The sequence below is a fragment of the Peromyscus maniculatus genome, chromosome 11 (assembly GCF_049852395.1).
Source record: "Peromyscus maniculatus bairdii isolate BWxNUB_F1_BW_parent chromosome 11, HU_Pman_BW_mat_3.1, whole genome shotgun sequence".
In the NCBI taxonomy this organism is placed as follows: Eukaryota; Metazoa; Chordata; class Mammalia; order Rodentia; family Cricetidae; genus Peromyscus; species Peromyscus maniculatus.
In genome coordinates this window covers 36,580,031-36,595,347 of record NC_134862.1, presented here as the reverse complement: position 1 = coordinate 36,595,347, position 15,317 = coordinate 36,580,031, and the positions used below count along the sequence as shown (strand labels likewise).

At 47.6% G+C, this 15,317-nt stretch overlaps 1 protein-coding gene across 1 annotated transcript in view; it reads left to right on the top strand.

The window, feature by feature from the left end:
- The first annotated feature begins 6,313 nt into the window (after positions 1 to 6,313).
- Positions 6,314 to 15,317, top strand: part of Nckap5 (NCK associated protein 5) — a 934,454-nt gene continuing 925,450 nt past the window's right edge. Inside the window, exon 1 of the mRNA XM_076547257.1 lies at positions 6,314 to 6,765. The gene's annotated coding sequence lies outside the window, so the exon portion shown is untranslated. The remainder of the gene's footprint in view (positions 6,766 to 15,317) is intronic.

Genomic DNA, 15,317 nt, shown 5'->3' with positions numbered 1-15,317 from the left:
TTGGTCAAACTAAAAAGATGTCTTGAGAGAAACTGGGCCCCCAATCTCTCTCTTCTGTGTTGCCTCCTCTTCCATGGATAACTAAGTCTAGGGTTGTCCTAGCCCCATAGGCTAGTACCTGTGAGGGACTGATTCCCTCCGAAAGAACTAAGTTCTCTAGGCAACACATGCCTATGAAAACCCATAATCCCAAGACAACATACTTGTATGTTCCTTGTAAATATAGTAGGAGCATTGCATGCACACACACACACACACACACACACACACACACACACACACACGTACACAGGAGTATATGTATGCATGCTCATGTGAACATGTTTGTGGGTATGTGGACATGTTCATGTGAATATGTGCACATCTATGTGAATGTGTGTAGAGACCAGAGGACAACCTTGGCCTTCTTCCTCACTTGCTCTCCACCTTGGTTTTTGAGATACAGCCTCTCACTGGCTTTCAGATCACTGATTAAACTAGAGTGTTTGTTGGGCTGGTGCTCTGTCTGTTTATCCTCCTCTTTGCTGGGATTCTTTACTGAGTTTTTTTTTTTTTCTTTTTCGAGACAGGGTTTCTCTGTGTAGTTTTGGTGCCTGTCCTGGAACTTGCTCTGTAGGTCAGGCTGGCCTCAAACTCACAGAAATCCACCAGCCTTTGCCTCCTGAGTGCTGGGATTTAAGGTGTGTGCCACCACCACCCTGCTTGTGCTGGGATTCTAAGCATGGGTTTTTCACATGGGCTCTCAGGATTGAACTCAGATCCTCACTGAGTTAGCCATGTCCCAGGCCCTGCTAGATCGTTCATACTGGTACTCAGCCTAAACAAAAGGGTTTTACTTTATCCAGTGTCCCGGTCACCTTTAACTGTCAACTTGACACAGCCCAGAGTCATCAGCTTAGGGAGCCTCAACTGAGGAATTGCTCAGATCAGATTTGCCTGTGGGCGTGTCTGTGAGGGGTTGTCTTGATTGTTAACGGATGTGGGAGGGCTCAGCTCACTGTGGTGGAGCCTCGACAGGTGGCCCTGCACTAAGAAAGCCAGCTGGTTCTGAAAACCAGGTTTTAAGCAGCATTCCTTCATGATTCCTCCTGCACTTCCTTGGCTGGGAGTGAGTTCCTTGGTCAGAGACAATGCTGTATGGAGTAGCAAGCAGCCCTGCCTTCCAGTTCCTGATGTGACTTCCTTGGATAAACTGTGACCTGGAGGCGTAAGCAACTCCCATAAGTTGCTTTTGGTCAGAGTGTTGATTCACTGCCACAGAATGAAATAACCAGGATCCCCAGTACATTTTAGCAAAACATCTTCTGGAGTTGTAAGACAGTATCCACCCAAACAAGCCAAGAAAAACCTTTAAAACACCTCTATCGAACTGGACCTCTTAGAGACCTGTGTCGGGAGGAAGAAAACCATTCCCAACTGCTGGAGAAAATAGCAGACCATTGGGGAGGTGATGAGGGGAAGCCAGAGTTGAGCTGCTCAGCTGCTTGTCCCAAAGCTCAGGACAGCGGCTGCTGTGAGTCTCAAGAGAGCGGTGTTGGGAAGCCGGAAGGCCTCCATTATGTTATTGTCACTGCAAACGTCAAGTCCAGTCTCTGTGCCCCCTTTTTTCCATCTTTCAAATCTGGGTAATCATGGTACCCATGTGCAGAGAGCTAATTCACCCCAGGACGTGGCCCAAGACCCATCAACACAGACACAACCATGAGTGGCCTGTCTCTTAGACATTGCTGACCTGCTTCTCGACAATGCAGCGACAGGGACTTTGGAGGCTGTGAGGTCTCCTCATGATTGCCTGTGGCAATGACTGGGGAGGTGTGCTTGGCAAGGACAAATTCCAAAGCTGTGCACTCATCATCTTGTCAGTTGACTTTGGTGAACTCTTCAGTGGTCACGATCCCATGGAAATTGTAAGACTTTATTTGATTACAGCAGCTGCACTTGTGTGTAGTGAATTGTCTTTGGCTTTCCAACACACTGGTGAGTTGTTCCTTTGCACTCTGTCTTCTGAAGCACTTCTTTTAGATGCAGGGACTTTAAAACACCATCACTGAATGCAAGGGACATTCAAAGTCCCCCTTTGTCACTCTCCCCTTCCCTCTCTCTCCTTCCCTCTCCCCCCTCCCTCTCCTTCCCTCTCTCTTTCTCTCCTTCCCTCCTCACTTCCTCTCTTTCCTTCCCTCTCCCCTTTTTTCTCTCTTCTTCCCTCTCCCCTCCCTCTCTCTCCTTCCCTTCCTCTCCTCTCTCCTTCCCTCTCCCCCCTCCCTCTTCCTCCTGCCTTCCCCCCTCCCCCTCCTTCTCTCTCTCCCCTTACCTCCAGAGTTCCCCAGGTCAGCATCTTGTCCTTACTCAGGGCCTTTGGCCTGCATCAGCATCAAATCTTGGGGTTAAAGAGGCCACCAAAGAGCCGATTGGCTTTTGTCTCCTGGTCTGCTTTTGACAGGTGGGGAGTTGAAGGGAGAAAGAGATAGAGCAGGGTTAGAATCTCTGCTCTGCCAGCTTCTAGAAGTGACGATGTGAACAACGCTGACAAATCTTTATCCCAGTTTATAAATCTGCAAACCGAGGATAAATACTGCTTACCCCTCAGCATTTTGTGAGGATTGAATAAAGGCAAGACAAGTAATGTCGAGAACAACCACTGTCCTGGTTAATTTTATTAAACTTTTTTTTGAGAATTTCATATATAAGTACTATATTGACATCATTTCCACCCCTCCCTCTTCCCTGGCCTACCCCCAGTGACATCAAGGCTGCACCTCCTAAGTCTCCCCACACAGTAGCTCCAGCTGAGGACCAAGTGTTCAAACACCCAGACCTGAGGAGGCCATTTCATATTCAAACCACCACACTGGCCAACCAGTCTAACCATGTCTGTGAGCTCTGGGTTCATCAAAGGGACCTTATTTCCAAAAAATAAGACTGAGAGAGACTGCGGAGATGATTCATTGATCTTTGGCCTCTACAAGCACATACACATACAGGTATACTTGAACATAAACAGGCCAAAACAAAGTAGGAACATGTGTAGCAAAAGAAAGCATACAAACAGGACTCTGTCTGTCTGTCTGTCTGTCTGTCTGTCTCTCTCTCTCTCTGTGATTATTTTCTTGCTTCTAATGTTCTTTTAAAAATAACAGAATCAGTTAAACCCTGAAATTCTCTTTCTGGAATGCCGATCTGTTTGCTTATTAAACACTTATGTCAAACATTTAGAAGTCCAGGTAACAGGCAGGCCCAAGATACCAGAGACAGGAAGTACTTGACACCTGAGACCAGAGTTCCTCTCTTAGCTCTTCTGTCTGCCTTCTGATAAGCCAAGGGAGGCTGCCATCCAGGCGTCAGGGCAGGCTGTGGAGAGCACTCCAGGGACCCCGGCTCCTCTAAGAGCTTGAGAGCTGCTGGAAGTCACAGTGGTGGGTTAGCCCTGCCTTCGGGTTTGGGGTCCAAAGTTCACGTTGTCTAAGTTAATTTCAAAAAAGAAGATGGCCAGTTGTTCATGGATCTCTCTGTCCTTAACACAACTTGGTGGGGGAACTGACTTCATGGGGACAAAGATTCTCTGAACCCATCTGATGCACCAAGGTAAAATGCTTATAGCACATAGAGAGCGTTCCTGACATCCACCCACCATCCTCCCAGCAGAACACTGACTAAGACCAAATTATGGAAACCGCTGGCCATGCAACCTGTACTAGGCTTTTCCCTGTTTTTAAATCACCCTGTGTTTAATGTCATAGCTACTATTCCTCTCAGGGGCAGTTGCCTGTTTCCCAGTTCCAAAGCAAACTGAAATCCCAGGGCCCCTTATTCAGTTAAGAAGTCAAGAATGGCAAGAGGAAGGGGAAGCGTGATCCTAATTAGTCTTCACAATAAAAACCCAAAGTCAAATAACAAGGGTGAAAGCTGAAAGGTCAGAGAAGCAGAGCAGCCACAGTTACTTCTTACCTCTATGACATCTCAGACTAAAAAGGGGGCTCCTGTTTTTAAGAATCCTCAGACTGGCCGGGCATGGTGGCGCACGCCTTTAGTCCCAGCACTAGGGAGGCAGAGGCAGGTGGATCTCTGTGAGTTCGAGGCCAGCCTGGTCTCCAAAGTGAGTTCCAGGAAAGGCGCAAAACTACACAGAAAAACCCTGTCTCGAGAGAAAAAAAAAAAAAAAACAAAACAAAAAACAAAAAACAAAAAAAACACACATCTCTCCATCATTAAAAAAAAAAAAATCCTCAGACTGAATGGGCAGGGGAGATCCTGTCTCCACCCACTTTATATTCCTGTCTCCACCTCCCTGGTGCTGGGATTAAAGGCGTGCACTACCACCACCCAGCTCTGTTTCTCTTTTAGACTGGACCAATCTCCTGTAGCCCAGGGTGGCCTTGAATGCCTGATCTTCCTGCTTCTTCCTCCCTAGTGCTGGGATTAAAGATATGTGCTACCACTGCCTGGCCTCTATGGCCAACTAGTGGCTGGCCCTGCCCTCTGATCTCCAGGCAAGCTTTGTTTGTCAGAACGCAAACAAAATATCATACCACAGGAAGGCCCGTGAGATGGCTCTGCAGGTACAAGTGTTTGCCACTCCTGATGACCTGAGTGGAAATCCTGGTGACTTGATCCTGGGGACCCACAGGGTGGAAGGAAAGAACTGCATGTTGTCCTCTGATGACCTGAGTTTGATCCTGGGGACCCACGGGGTGGAAGGAGAAAACTGACTCCTGCAGGTTGTCCTCTGACCTCTACATGGGTACACATATACACAAAGTAAACAAATTCATGTAACAAAACAACCCTGTCAAAAGGTAGCACATTGTTAGACACACAAGTCTCTGCAGAGTTCTGCAGGACTGGGAAGATCCCACGTCCATGAAGCCAGCCTGGTCCTCTCTCCCAACCTTCTCTTTAGCTTCCCAGGGAGCTGGGTTTCGCCTCTGAGCGGTTCAGCAAGCCATCCTGAGCGGCAGGCACATACATCACCCTTCCTCATGTTCTGTCTTGTTGGGAACCACAGACAGTTTTATTAATAGGAAGAAAAGGCAAAGGAATGAGTGTGTCAGTGTTCCCCGGCTCACATTTTCCACAGAGAGGCAAACTCAGGCTGCGTGCCTCCTTCTGGGTAGTCCACTAAGGGCAGGTGTTCGGAAGGAAGATCAGCAGGGCAACCCAGGGGGCCTGGGCTTTTTACATCGGTAAGCCCGGGTGAGCTATACCCCTGGGGAAGGAAACCAGCAGTCAAGAGAAACTCTTCCACTTCCTTCTTTTATGTGACTTATAGCTTGCTTTGTCGTCATTCTATTTTTGAGACATTTTATCTACTTATCGACTGTTCAGTGTCAGAATCTGCCTAAACTGGCATTTTTGAGTGTTTTCTTTGGAGTGTTTAAGAGAGTGTATACTCATATAGGTGCGAGTATATGCATGTCCACGTCCATGCAGAGGCCAGAGAAGGAAGTTGGGGGTCCTCCTGTATCCACTTCTACCTTATTCTGCTGTGGCAGGCTCCTTCACTATAGCAAGGCTTCCAGCCAGCAAGCCCCAGGTTCCCTCCTGTGGAGATGAGAGGCGTGCACAATCACACCTGGCTTTTCATGTGGGTTCTCAGGATTTGAACTCAAGTCCTCACACCTGCCCAGCAAGTGTTCTTATCCACTGAACCATCCATCCCCCAACCCCCTTTCAATGTTTTCAATTCTAATCAGGCTTGTAAATTCTATGTGGTGACGATGATCTGCTTTGACTCACAGTGAATTTATTTGAGGCTGGATCTAGCCGAGGCCATCAACCAACCAACCAACCAGCCAAGAGAAAGAAAGACAATGAGCAAGTACATATTACTCACGGACAATATTTATTGTAGCATATGGCTAACATATAAGGATGAAATAGTACCACGCATCTCAGGGGCTCTTGGAGAATGAAAATTACTTGAATTAAGTTTTCAGGCAAACGGAATTATGCATATCTACTCCTGTAAGGCTATACAAAAATCAGTGTTTGTGGAGAGCAGAGCAGGGACCCTAATAAATCACCCCTTTCAGAAAGAACTCTCCTACCTAGAGGGATTTCCCCCTCGTTTTGGCTTTTTCAGATGAATGAAGAATTTTCTCCACAAATTATTAATTATTCCAGCTTGCCTCTAGAACTCCGTTCCTTGGAGTTATGTAGGAGTCAGAGCTATTCAAACCGCCGCTTTTGATGAAGTAATCGTCCGCTTCTGGGGCCTCTTTTCAGCTGCCCTGGGCGTGCTTCCCATGTAAACGACTGCCAAATAGATTCTTTCGACATTCCAGCCAATTAAAATACATTTAAAGTGCAGCTGGTGGAAAGGCAAGCCGGGGGATCCCGATCGCGAGGAGAACGTCGTCGGGGCAGCGAGATAGAAAAACAAACTTTGGGGCCCCCACAAGGCAGGAGAGAAGCCGGCAAGGGGAGCTCCCTCTCCTGCCAGCCTCCAGCCGGAGATGACACCTGGGTCCCCACCTTAAGAGACACCGAGGAGGGAAGCCTGTGTGGGAGGGTGTGAGTTTTCCTCTGGTTGCCTGTGGAAGCTGAGTGTTGGCCTGGTGCCCAGTGTGGTACTGCATTCAAACACCCACAGAACACAGGCGTGTTTGTTAAGCAAGCCAGTGATCAAAAACTCCTCCAGGAAGATCCGAGAACCCCCAAGAGCCCTCCTGGGTAGCACTAGGACTTTGCATGGAGTGAGACAGAACGCTCGCGCGCTGGCTGAAGGTGGCAGAGCATCCGGCTGACCCCGTCTGCTATGCCTTTTAGGTAAGGAGAGAATTTTTCTTTGCTTTGCTTTCTGCCCCGCCGCGCGTGAGTGAGTGGATGTTGATGTAGAGAATCAAGGTCACTGGGCTCAAGAGGAGCATTACAATGGTCTGGAGTTCTGGTTTGCAGGCGTGGGCGAGTTTTCTGGAGGACTCTGAGGAGCCGCTCAGTGTTAATAGTGTAAATAGATCCAGGCATCGCCCAGCACGTGGAGGCTGCGCTGGCGCTCACCATGGTGCCTTTGCTCTGGTGTGGCTCCTTGTGGTTCCTTGTTCCTTTCTTCCGGTACTCGCTTTGCAAGAATCCAGGTGTGTGGAGTTCGACAGTGAACTGCTTCCTCCTCGAAACCTGTAATTGCCCGTCTAATGGCTGTTTGAGTTTTAGCTCTATTTTTTTCCCCTGTTGCTCCCTTATTGTGCTATCAGCCCCACACCTGTACAGTCAAGCAAAGTTTGTTTGGTTGTTGTTTTTCCTCCTCGGTTAATATTCTCTTCCTAAAGAAAAACCAAAATGTTTGGAAATGTCTTGGTAAATCCTGATTTTCTTCTGCGAAGTTTCTTAACAGGACTGTCCTTCAGCTCACTATTTTCTCGTACTTCAAGGAAACACATGCAGCCCAGATATCTTGGCACTGTTGTTTGCTCCATCCGTCCCTAGCTCAGGGGTCCCGTGCCCCTGCCCAGCTTACACACCAGAGAACACTGAGCAGATGTCTAGTTGAGCGCTGGGCATCAATGCCCACCCACCGGTTGCCAGATGCAAGATGTTCAGGCTTCTGGAATGTTTCCTATGCCCGCGTGTCACAGTTGGCCCATCCTGCCTTCAACTTTGTTCACCGTGAACAAAGAATCTCGTACATTTCACGGTGAGGGATCATGTTGCAGCATCCTGAGCGCCGTTAAATGTGCTTTATTAATCTCTGACGTGCCAGTAGCTCAGAGACCATGCCAAGTAGAGACTTTCCAATTTTTTTTTTTTTTTTGAGCTACCTGCTGCCAAGATAAACCGTGGTTGGCTCGGGAGGGGTATTTTAAGGGATCTTGCAACAGCGACGTTTTACCCATTAAGAGTGGCGTGAGTCAGTGAAAGAAATATTGAATAGAAGGGATTTCAGGAAAAACCTGACTCAGCTCTCGGCCTACTGAACGGACTCACTGGAGGGAGTCCATCCTCTCGTACACACAGGACTCTGTGCTCCTGGCGGGCAGAAGAGCCGCTTTGCTGTGTGTGCACATGGAACTGTGTTCATGTAATAGGTGATAAAGACAGCTTCCCTGCCTGTGGCAGTATCAAAGCCTGGAGGGAAAACGAGGCTACGTGCATGATCTGTGCCTGCCCCATGCAAGAATTTCAGTACCGCCCCCCATGCCCACCCAAGTTGAGAGGCAGTCAATGGCCTCAGAAGTCCATTTGGATCCCAATCAACTTTGTGATGAATAATGGGATGGCAGACCTGGGGCTATGGAGTGGCAAGGTGACATACAGAATTAGTTGAGCCTGGACTTGGTTGGCAGGTCCAGAGAGTGAGTGGCTGGCCTCTTCAGGCTCTGAGTTAGATCAGAATGAGGGGTACCAGGCTTGTTCCTGGAAGGTGGGGTGAAAGACATATTCCTGGGCGATTCTTCTTTTAGATATATGTTCCATAAGCAGCCACTTCTTCAAGAGAAATAATTTTATTAATTCGTACAGACATGCAGTGTACATGATCATCTTCACTCCTGCTCCCCAACTCCTCTCAGCTCCACCCCTACTTCCTGTCTCTCCTCCCAAACACATGCCCACGTTTTAAAGAGAGATTTTGTTTTTATGCATATAGCTGTTTTCATGTACTGTGTGCACCACCTATATACCTGGTGCCCACAGAGGTCAGAGGAGGACATCAGATCCCCTGGAACTGGAGTTATGGATGGTTGTGAGCCACCATATGGGTGTTGGGAATCGAACCTGAGTCTTCTTCAAAAGCAGCAGGTGCTATTAGCCACTAGGACATTGGTCCAGCTTCCACCTCACTCCCCCTCCCCTTTCTTTTCAAAAAGGTAACCTACCAGATTCAGTTTGGACTGCCTGTGTACTCAGGGGCTGTCCACTCGAGCAAACCTGACCTACCAGGGGCCACACCTAAAACACAAACAAACAACAAACAACAACAAGAGCACAAGTCTTCCTCCTCCAAAAGCCATTATCCACCACTAGCTCTTCAGTTAGGAGCGGGGGTGCCTGAGTCCCTCTGTCCCTCCATGCTGGCATGTTGGTTGGCTTGGTCTTATGTGGATCTTGTGCAGGTCCACACAGCTGTTGTAAGCAGCACAGCTGTGCAGCAGCTCTGTCATGCCCAGAAGACAGTTCTGGCATGGTCCACCCTGACCTCTGGCACCGACTGTCTTTTTACTCCTTCTTCCTCGATGGTCCCTGAATCTTTGAGTGCAGTATGATGTATGGGTGTCCCGTTTATGTCTGGACACCCCACAGATACATATTCTCTATAAGCAGAGACTTCTGCCAAGATTGCTGGGAAAGCCTTGACCAGGAGCTGGGAGGAACTCCAACTGCCTTTCTGAAGGAGGGACCAAGACACAAAAATTTTAACCAATACACCATGATGAGAAGGATCATGGGAAAGACAGCACTTCCACCAGGCAGGTGGTTTTATTTTCTTTAGGCCAAGTCCAGTCTCCTTCCTGTGGCTTAATACAGAGTTGACCAGCTACAAATCAGGCCAAAACCTGCCCACTATGTGTCTGTGTAGATAAAGTTTTATTGGAAGACAGCCACACCTGTTTGTTGACTTACTGTCCTTGGCTGCTGCTAAGCTGTTCCAGCAGAGTTGAGTCATGGTGGCCACACAGAGCCGAGAAATACGGACTATCTGCAGAAGTCAGAGGCGAGAGAGGCCTAGAGAATGATGCTTCCTGAGCTACCTGTGGTCTAGGACTAGTCTTGTTTTGAATTTCCATTCTGTCATGGGTGGATCATTTTATAAAATGTGATTCAAGTATTGCTTCAGCACTGTGGTACTGTGAAACTGCCGTGGAGTCTGTGAGTATTCTCTCTCTCTCTCTTTCTCTCTCTGTCTCTGTCTCTGTCTCTGTCTCTCTCTCTCTCTCTCTCTCTCTGTGTGTGTGTGTGTGTGTGTGTGTGTGTGTGTGTGTGTGTGTGTGTGTTGGGGGTGACTTTGAAGTCTTGAAGTCTACCCCCACTTCCTGTTCTCTCTACTTCCTGTTCTCTCTGCTTCCTGTGTGTGGCTGATGTTTGATGTCTCTGCCTCCCGTCAGGCCGGCCTGAGGCAGCTGCTGCCATGTCTTCCAGTTGTGATGGACTGAATCCCCTCAGCAACTGTTAGCCTTCCTTTCCTGACTTGTTTTCTCTCAGGGTGTTTTATCCCAGCAACAGAAACGTTGTAGGGATCAGAACTCATGTCCTCACACTTGGGAGGCAAGTCTTTTACCCAGTGAGCCGTCTCCCCGGTCTGGGAGGTCTTGTTCTTGGTTTTGGCATGATCTAGTGGTCACCAGCAAGTTGTACACAGACTGGCATGAGTCCGTGTGCCAACTTAGAGCAACTCTAGGACTGTTCAAGGTTCTGCGGTCATTGTCCCCAACCATGCTGTTCCATGCACCAAGGAATAAATCCAGCAAGTTTTTCTCTACTTTGGGGCCTTAGTCATTGACGTTTGCTCTGTGTGGGCTTGCAATCATGAGAACCTGAGTTCAGACTCTTGAGCCAACACAGAAAACAAGAACAGCTGGAAGTAGTGAGGGACACCTACAATTCCAGTGCCAGGATGTGGAGACAGAAAGACTCCTGGGGCTCACTGGCCTGTCAGCTTAGCCTACCTACCTACTCTACCTACTTAGAGTTTCAGGCTAGGGGGAGACCCTGTTTTAAAAATACAAGGTGGATGGCATCTTATTAATAACAGCCAAGGCTGTCCTCTGGTCTCCACATGCATAGGCACATACAGCTAGACACACACACACACACACACACACACACACACACACACACACATACACACAAACACACATATAAGTACATACAATTTAATACATACAAGTATACAATTAGGCCTTTTGACCACTTCATCTCAAGAAAATTCCTCTCATCTCACAGTTTTTCTTTTTAAGATTTAAAACATTTATTTTGTATGTGTGTGTTTATGGGGGATCGATTGTGCCTTGGCAGATACATGGAAGTCGGAGGACAATATATGGGAGTCAATTCTTTCCTTCAAACATACAGGTCCCAGGGATTGAACTCAGTTTGTCAGGCTTGGCCGAAAGTGCCTTTATCCACTGAGCCAGCCCGTTGCCCCCGCCCCCCCATTAGTTTCCCCCCCTGTCTCGTTACTATCAATGTCCCCTTGTTGCTACTTCCTTGTCTTTTTATACACCATTCTGTGTCAGTCTGACTCAGTAATGGACACCACCATACCTTTGGGCTTAAGTGGAAGGGAAGACTTTTCTCACTGGTTTTAGGTGGCTTAGAAAGACTCGCAGAAAGAACCAGGCCCTGGGCAGACTTCCAAGGGAAGACCTAGCTGGGCACAGGCTGAGAGACTCTGCCAGCCGGACTGTGTTAGCACCACAGCTGCCCCCACAGCGACCTCCAGGGTCCTCCGCTCTGTGTCCTCTCCTCCTCCGCTGAGATAAATGCTTCTGTTCGTGAGTCCCTGCTGTGAGGCAAAGCGGCCAGAACACAGTACTGTGACCCTGGTGCTGTTTAAGGGGGCTCCTAGGGGTTCATTTGATTGAAGGCCACACCTGCAAAGAGATGCCCCGCAGGGGACAATGGAACTGATGGTAGGTGAGGCCTTCTAGGAAGTCCTGAAGTTACTGGTGACATAGTCCCATGGTCTCTCTTCCCTTGTCCTGTCTCCATCTCCTCCTTCTCTCTTCTCTTCCTCTCTCTTTTCTCTCACTCTCTCACTTCCGTCTCTCTTCCCTCTCTCTCCTTTCTTCTTCCCTCTCCCCTCCCTCCCCCTGCTTTCTCTCTCTCTCCCTTTCTCTCTCACTCTCCTCCTTTCTCTCCTCTGTCTCCAAAGCTGTCAGATAAATACACTTCCCTTTGTACGCTCGTTTCCTCTGCCGTTCCTTACAGTAGACTGAAAGTCATGTGGCTGTGTGGAATCTGCCTCCCGAGGCTCTAAGGCTGCTGTGGTCTCCTGGATACAATGTGCATCGCTGTAGAATTTAGTCCACAAGGACTCAGGAAATACCGGACTCAGTACCTTCAACTCGTGGGACAGGGTAGCGCAGCAGTATGCTGGAGTCACAGAAGCAGGAGTATCACCCAGAAAGCTGATGGCTTGGCCTACATAGCAAGACCTTTCCTTAAGAAAACAACAACAACCAGGAACAAAAAGTTAAAAGAAAAATCCTAACAATAAAAATTAAACTCAATTCTAACATCTTAGTTTCTTTTAGTCTCCGTATTAGAATGACATCTGGAACCTGTCTGCTCCCTTCCTGGGAGTCAGTCTCTTTTAGGGGAGGGACCCTTGCCATCCCTTTACCATCCTAGAGGAGAGCTCAGGTCAGTGTCTAACCTGTGTATACATGCACAGTGGATTTCTTTTATTTTATTTATTCTTCCATAGTTTCACGCACATATAGAATGTTCTAAGTCTTCCCATGACCCTCTCTTCTCCTCCATTCCTCTCCCATTAAATCTCCAAAGGGTCCTCTTCCACCTTCATGTCTTTTTTGGTATGCGACACTGCAATTAGTGTTGCTGATGTGACCCTGGGTACGAGTTATTTACTTGAGCAAGGATAATTTACCAGTGCCCTCACCACTGATGAATATGACTGCCCCCCCCCCAGCATGTCACAGGAAGAGGGAGGGCCTCATGAGCCCCTCCCCATCCATGATGGAATGCTGAAGGACTTGCCTTGTTCAGGTCTTAAGCACAAAGCCAGGGCATGCAAGGAGGACTCTATTCCTGTGGATGCGTGCACTGGTGAAGAGCATGCTCCACAGAGGTCTGTAACTTGCAAGAGGTTTCACACAAAAGGATTTGTATATACCATCCAGCCATAGAAAGTCTCTGGTAGGAGATGGTCCTATATGGCCGATAGACTCATCTGGGAACTGTACCTTGGCCTGCAAAGTTGACATCTATCCACATAGGTGCTGCTAATCAGCCTGCTCATGGATAGGCTACTTGGGGTGCTAGATGATGTAATCATTTTCTGGGGGTTTATCATAAGCCCTGCACTGCACCACATCGACACACATACGCTATACTATTTAATCTACACAAGGTCATGGGTGGAGTAAGCATTAGTATTTAATAAAAGGAAGTAGAGACCGCCGGGCCAAATAGCTTGCCTAAGTGTGTGGTGGAGTTAGATTTAATCCTTTGACCTTCCCAACCCGGGAGTCTAAGCTCCTAGCCTCTAGTTTAACCCCACTTGTAACTTATTGTTCCGGATGTCGGCCAGTCACCTGAGACTTCCCGTTCAGTTTCCAGCGTAGTGACGTTAATCTACCACTTTAATCTACTTCATACCTTAGCAAGGTGCAGCCTGATCATGTGGGCTGAAGTGGCAGAACAGGGCACTGGTGACTCCTGATGACCCTGCTGATACCGGCAAAGAACGTGTGAGTCTGTAGGTCAGGTTCTAGAAGGGGTAGGAGAGAATCTGATTTTAAAGGAGTCAATGACTGGCAGGCACCCTAGATGCTGGAACACCCCTCTCATCTCCATCCCTGTGCTAGATGGTAGATAAACATCTTCAAGTCTTTGGGTTCTGTTTGGTTGAAATTCTACATTGCATAACTTCCTTTAAACTCAGCGATGTTGATAATAGTGCTAAGGTAGGTTTATAAAGTGACTATCTTTTTCCCACTCTCTCTTTGTTGGGTGGATGTTGAAAGCATCATATATTACATATACGTTGCTATGCTGTTACTTTTTCAAGAAGAGTTAAGAGAACTGGGAATGGTAGATAGTTTCCCTATGTCTGTGCAATCTAGTAATTCAGAAAAAACAAAAAGTTCAGTTGATTTAGTTTTATGAGCTTTATAGGTCACCTTCTTAGACTGTCTTCTCTGCCTTTTACAACTATCCTGTATGGCAGGAAGGGCAGGATTCTATACAAGAGAAGGGAGAAGCTTTACATGTCTTTATACTTAAATATAGATGAGATCTTCTACACTGACATATTGACCAACATCTTATATATTGATCAGGATCACAGAGAAGGGTGAGGGGTGAGGGTCTGAACCCTCATTTTCCAGAGGACCCCAGTGAGTTGTGACTATTGGTTTATTGACTGTCCAACTGTCTTATTCTTCCACATCATTCTGTTCTGCCTAGAAGGTCATTCTGCGATCCGGTCCTGACCCATCTCTAATGAGGCCAGTGGGCAGAGCCTAAAGGAGGACTCAGGGCCAGCGGGGAGGCTCAGCTGGTAAAGGACTTTCAGGGAAAGGACAAAGACCTGAGCTTGGCATCCAGAATCCACACAACACTGGCTGTAATCCCAGTGCTGGGAAGGTAGAGACAGGAGGATTCCCGGAACTCTCGCCAGTCAGCCTAGCTTATTCCATGCCCCAGGCCAATGGGAAATCTGTCTCAACAGATTAGGTGGACAGTAGAGGTACTCTTTCAGTCTGCACCTGTATGCTCTTACATATGTGCGCTCACATATGTGAGCTCACCTACTCATGTGAGCACACCAATACACACGTGTACACACTCAGACTTACAAAAGGAAAGGTTGCAGTTAAGACACCCCTGGTTATAACCAGAAGGTGTGGCTTAGAGTAGGAAGAGAGAGAGGAAAGGAAGGAAGGTCTGAAACAGGGATATAGCTGCAAAGGCCACGGGGGTGGTATAAATAAAGGCAGCTACCAGAAGAGAGAAAGAAGTCAGCTGTGTGACCATCAGAACTGCCACTAGTCCTCGGGGGCAGGATGGCGGGGACTGACCTCGATGAGGTGATCTGAGGAGAAGGTCAGCAGGAGGCAGTCCAGATGCGGCATCATTCTGGTCTGGCATCAGCGGCATAATTGTTGAAAATAAATTGAGTCTGCATTTTTAAACTTTTAAAAATTATTCAGGAGAAGCTAGATCTTGTAGTTTTAGGTAAAATCTGCACATTCGAAATGCTGTTACTAGTGAAGAAAGTGATAAAATATTTTGTAAACAAACATATATGGAAATGCCAGCCGAGCCCTCCAAAACTGCTGGCTTGTGGTTTCTGATGAGTGTTTGCTCAGAGAGCTTATTGTGAGCTTAACTGAGGGAATTCAGTTTCTGTTCCCTTGATATCCCAGTTACAGGGAAGTGATGTGTGTTTGTGTGTGTGTGTGTGTGTGTGTGTGTGTGTGTGTGTGTGTGAAAGAGAGAGAGAAAAAGAGCAAGCGAGCAAGAGAGAGAGAGAGAGAGAGAGAGAGAGAGAGAAGCAGAGACAGAGACAGAGAGAGAGCATGATATATGTGCTCAAGTATGTATATACTCACATATGTATGTACTCACATGTGTATGTGCATGGGGCATGTGTACGCATATGTGTGAACATGTGGAAGACAGAGGTTAAGCTTTGT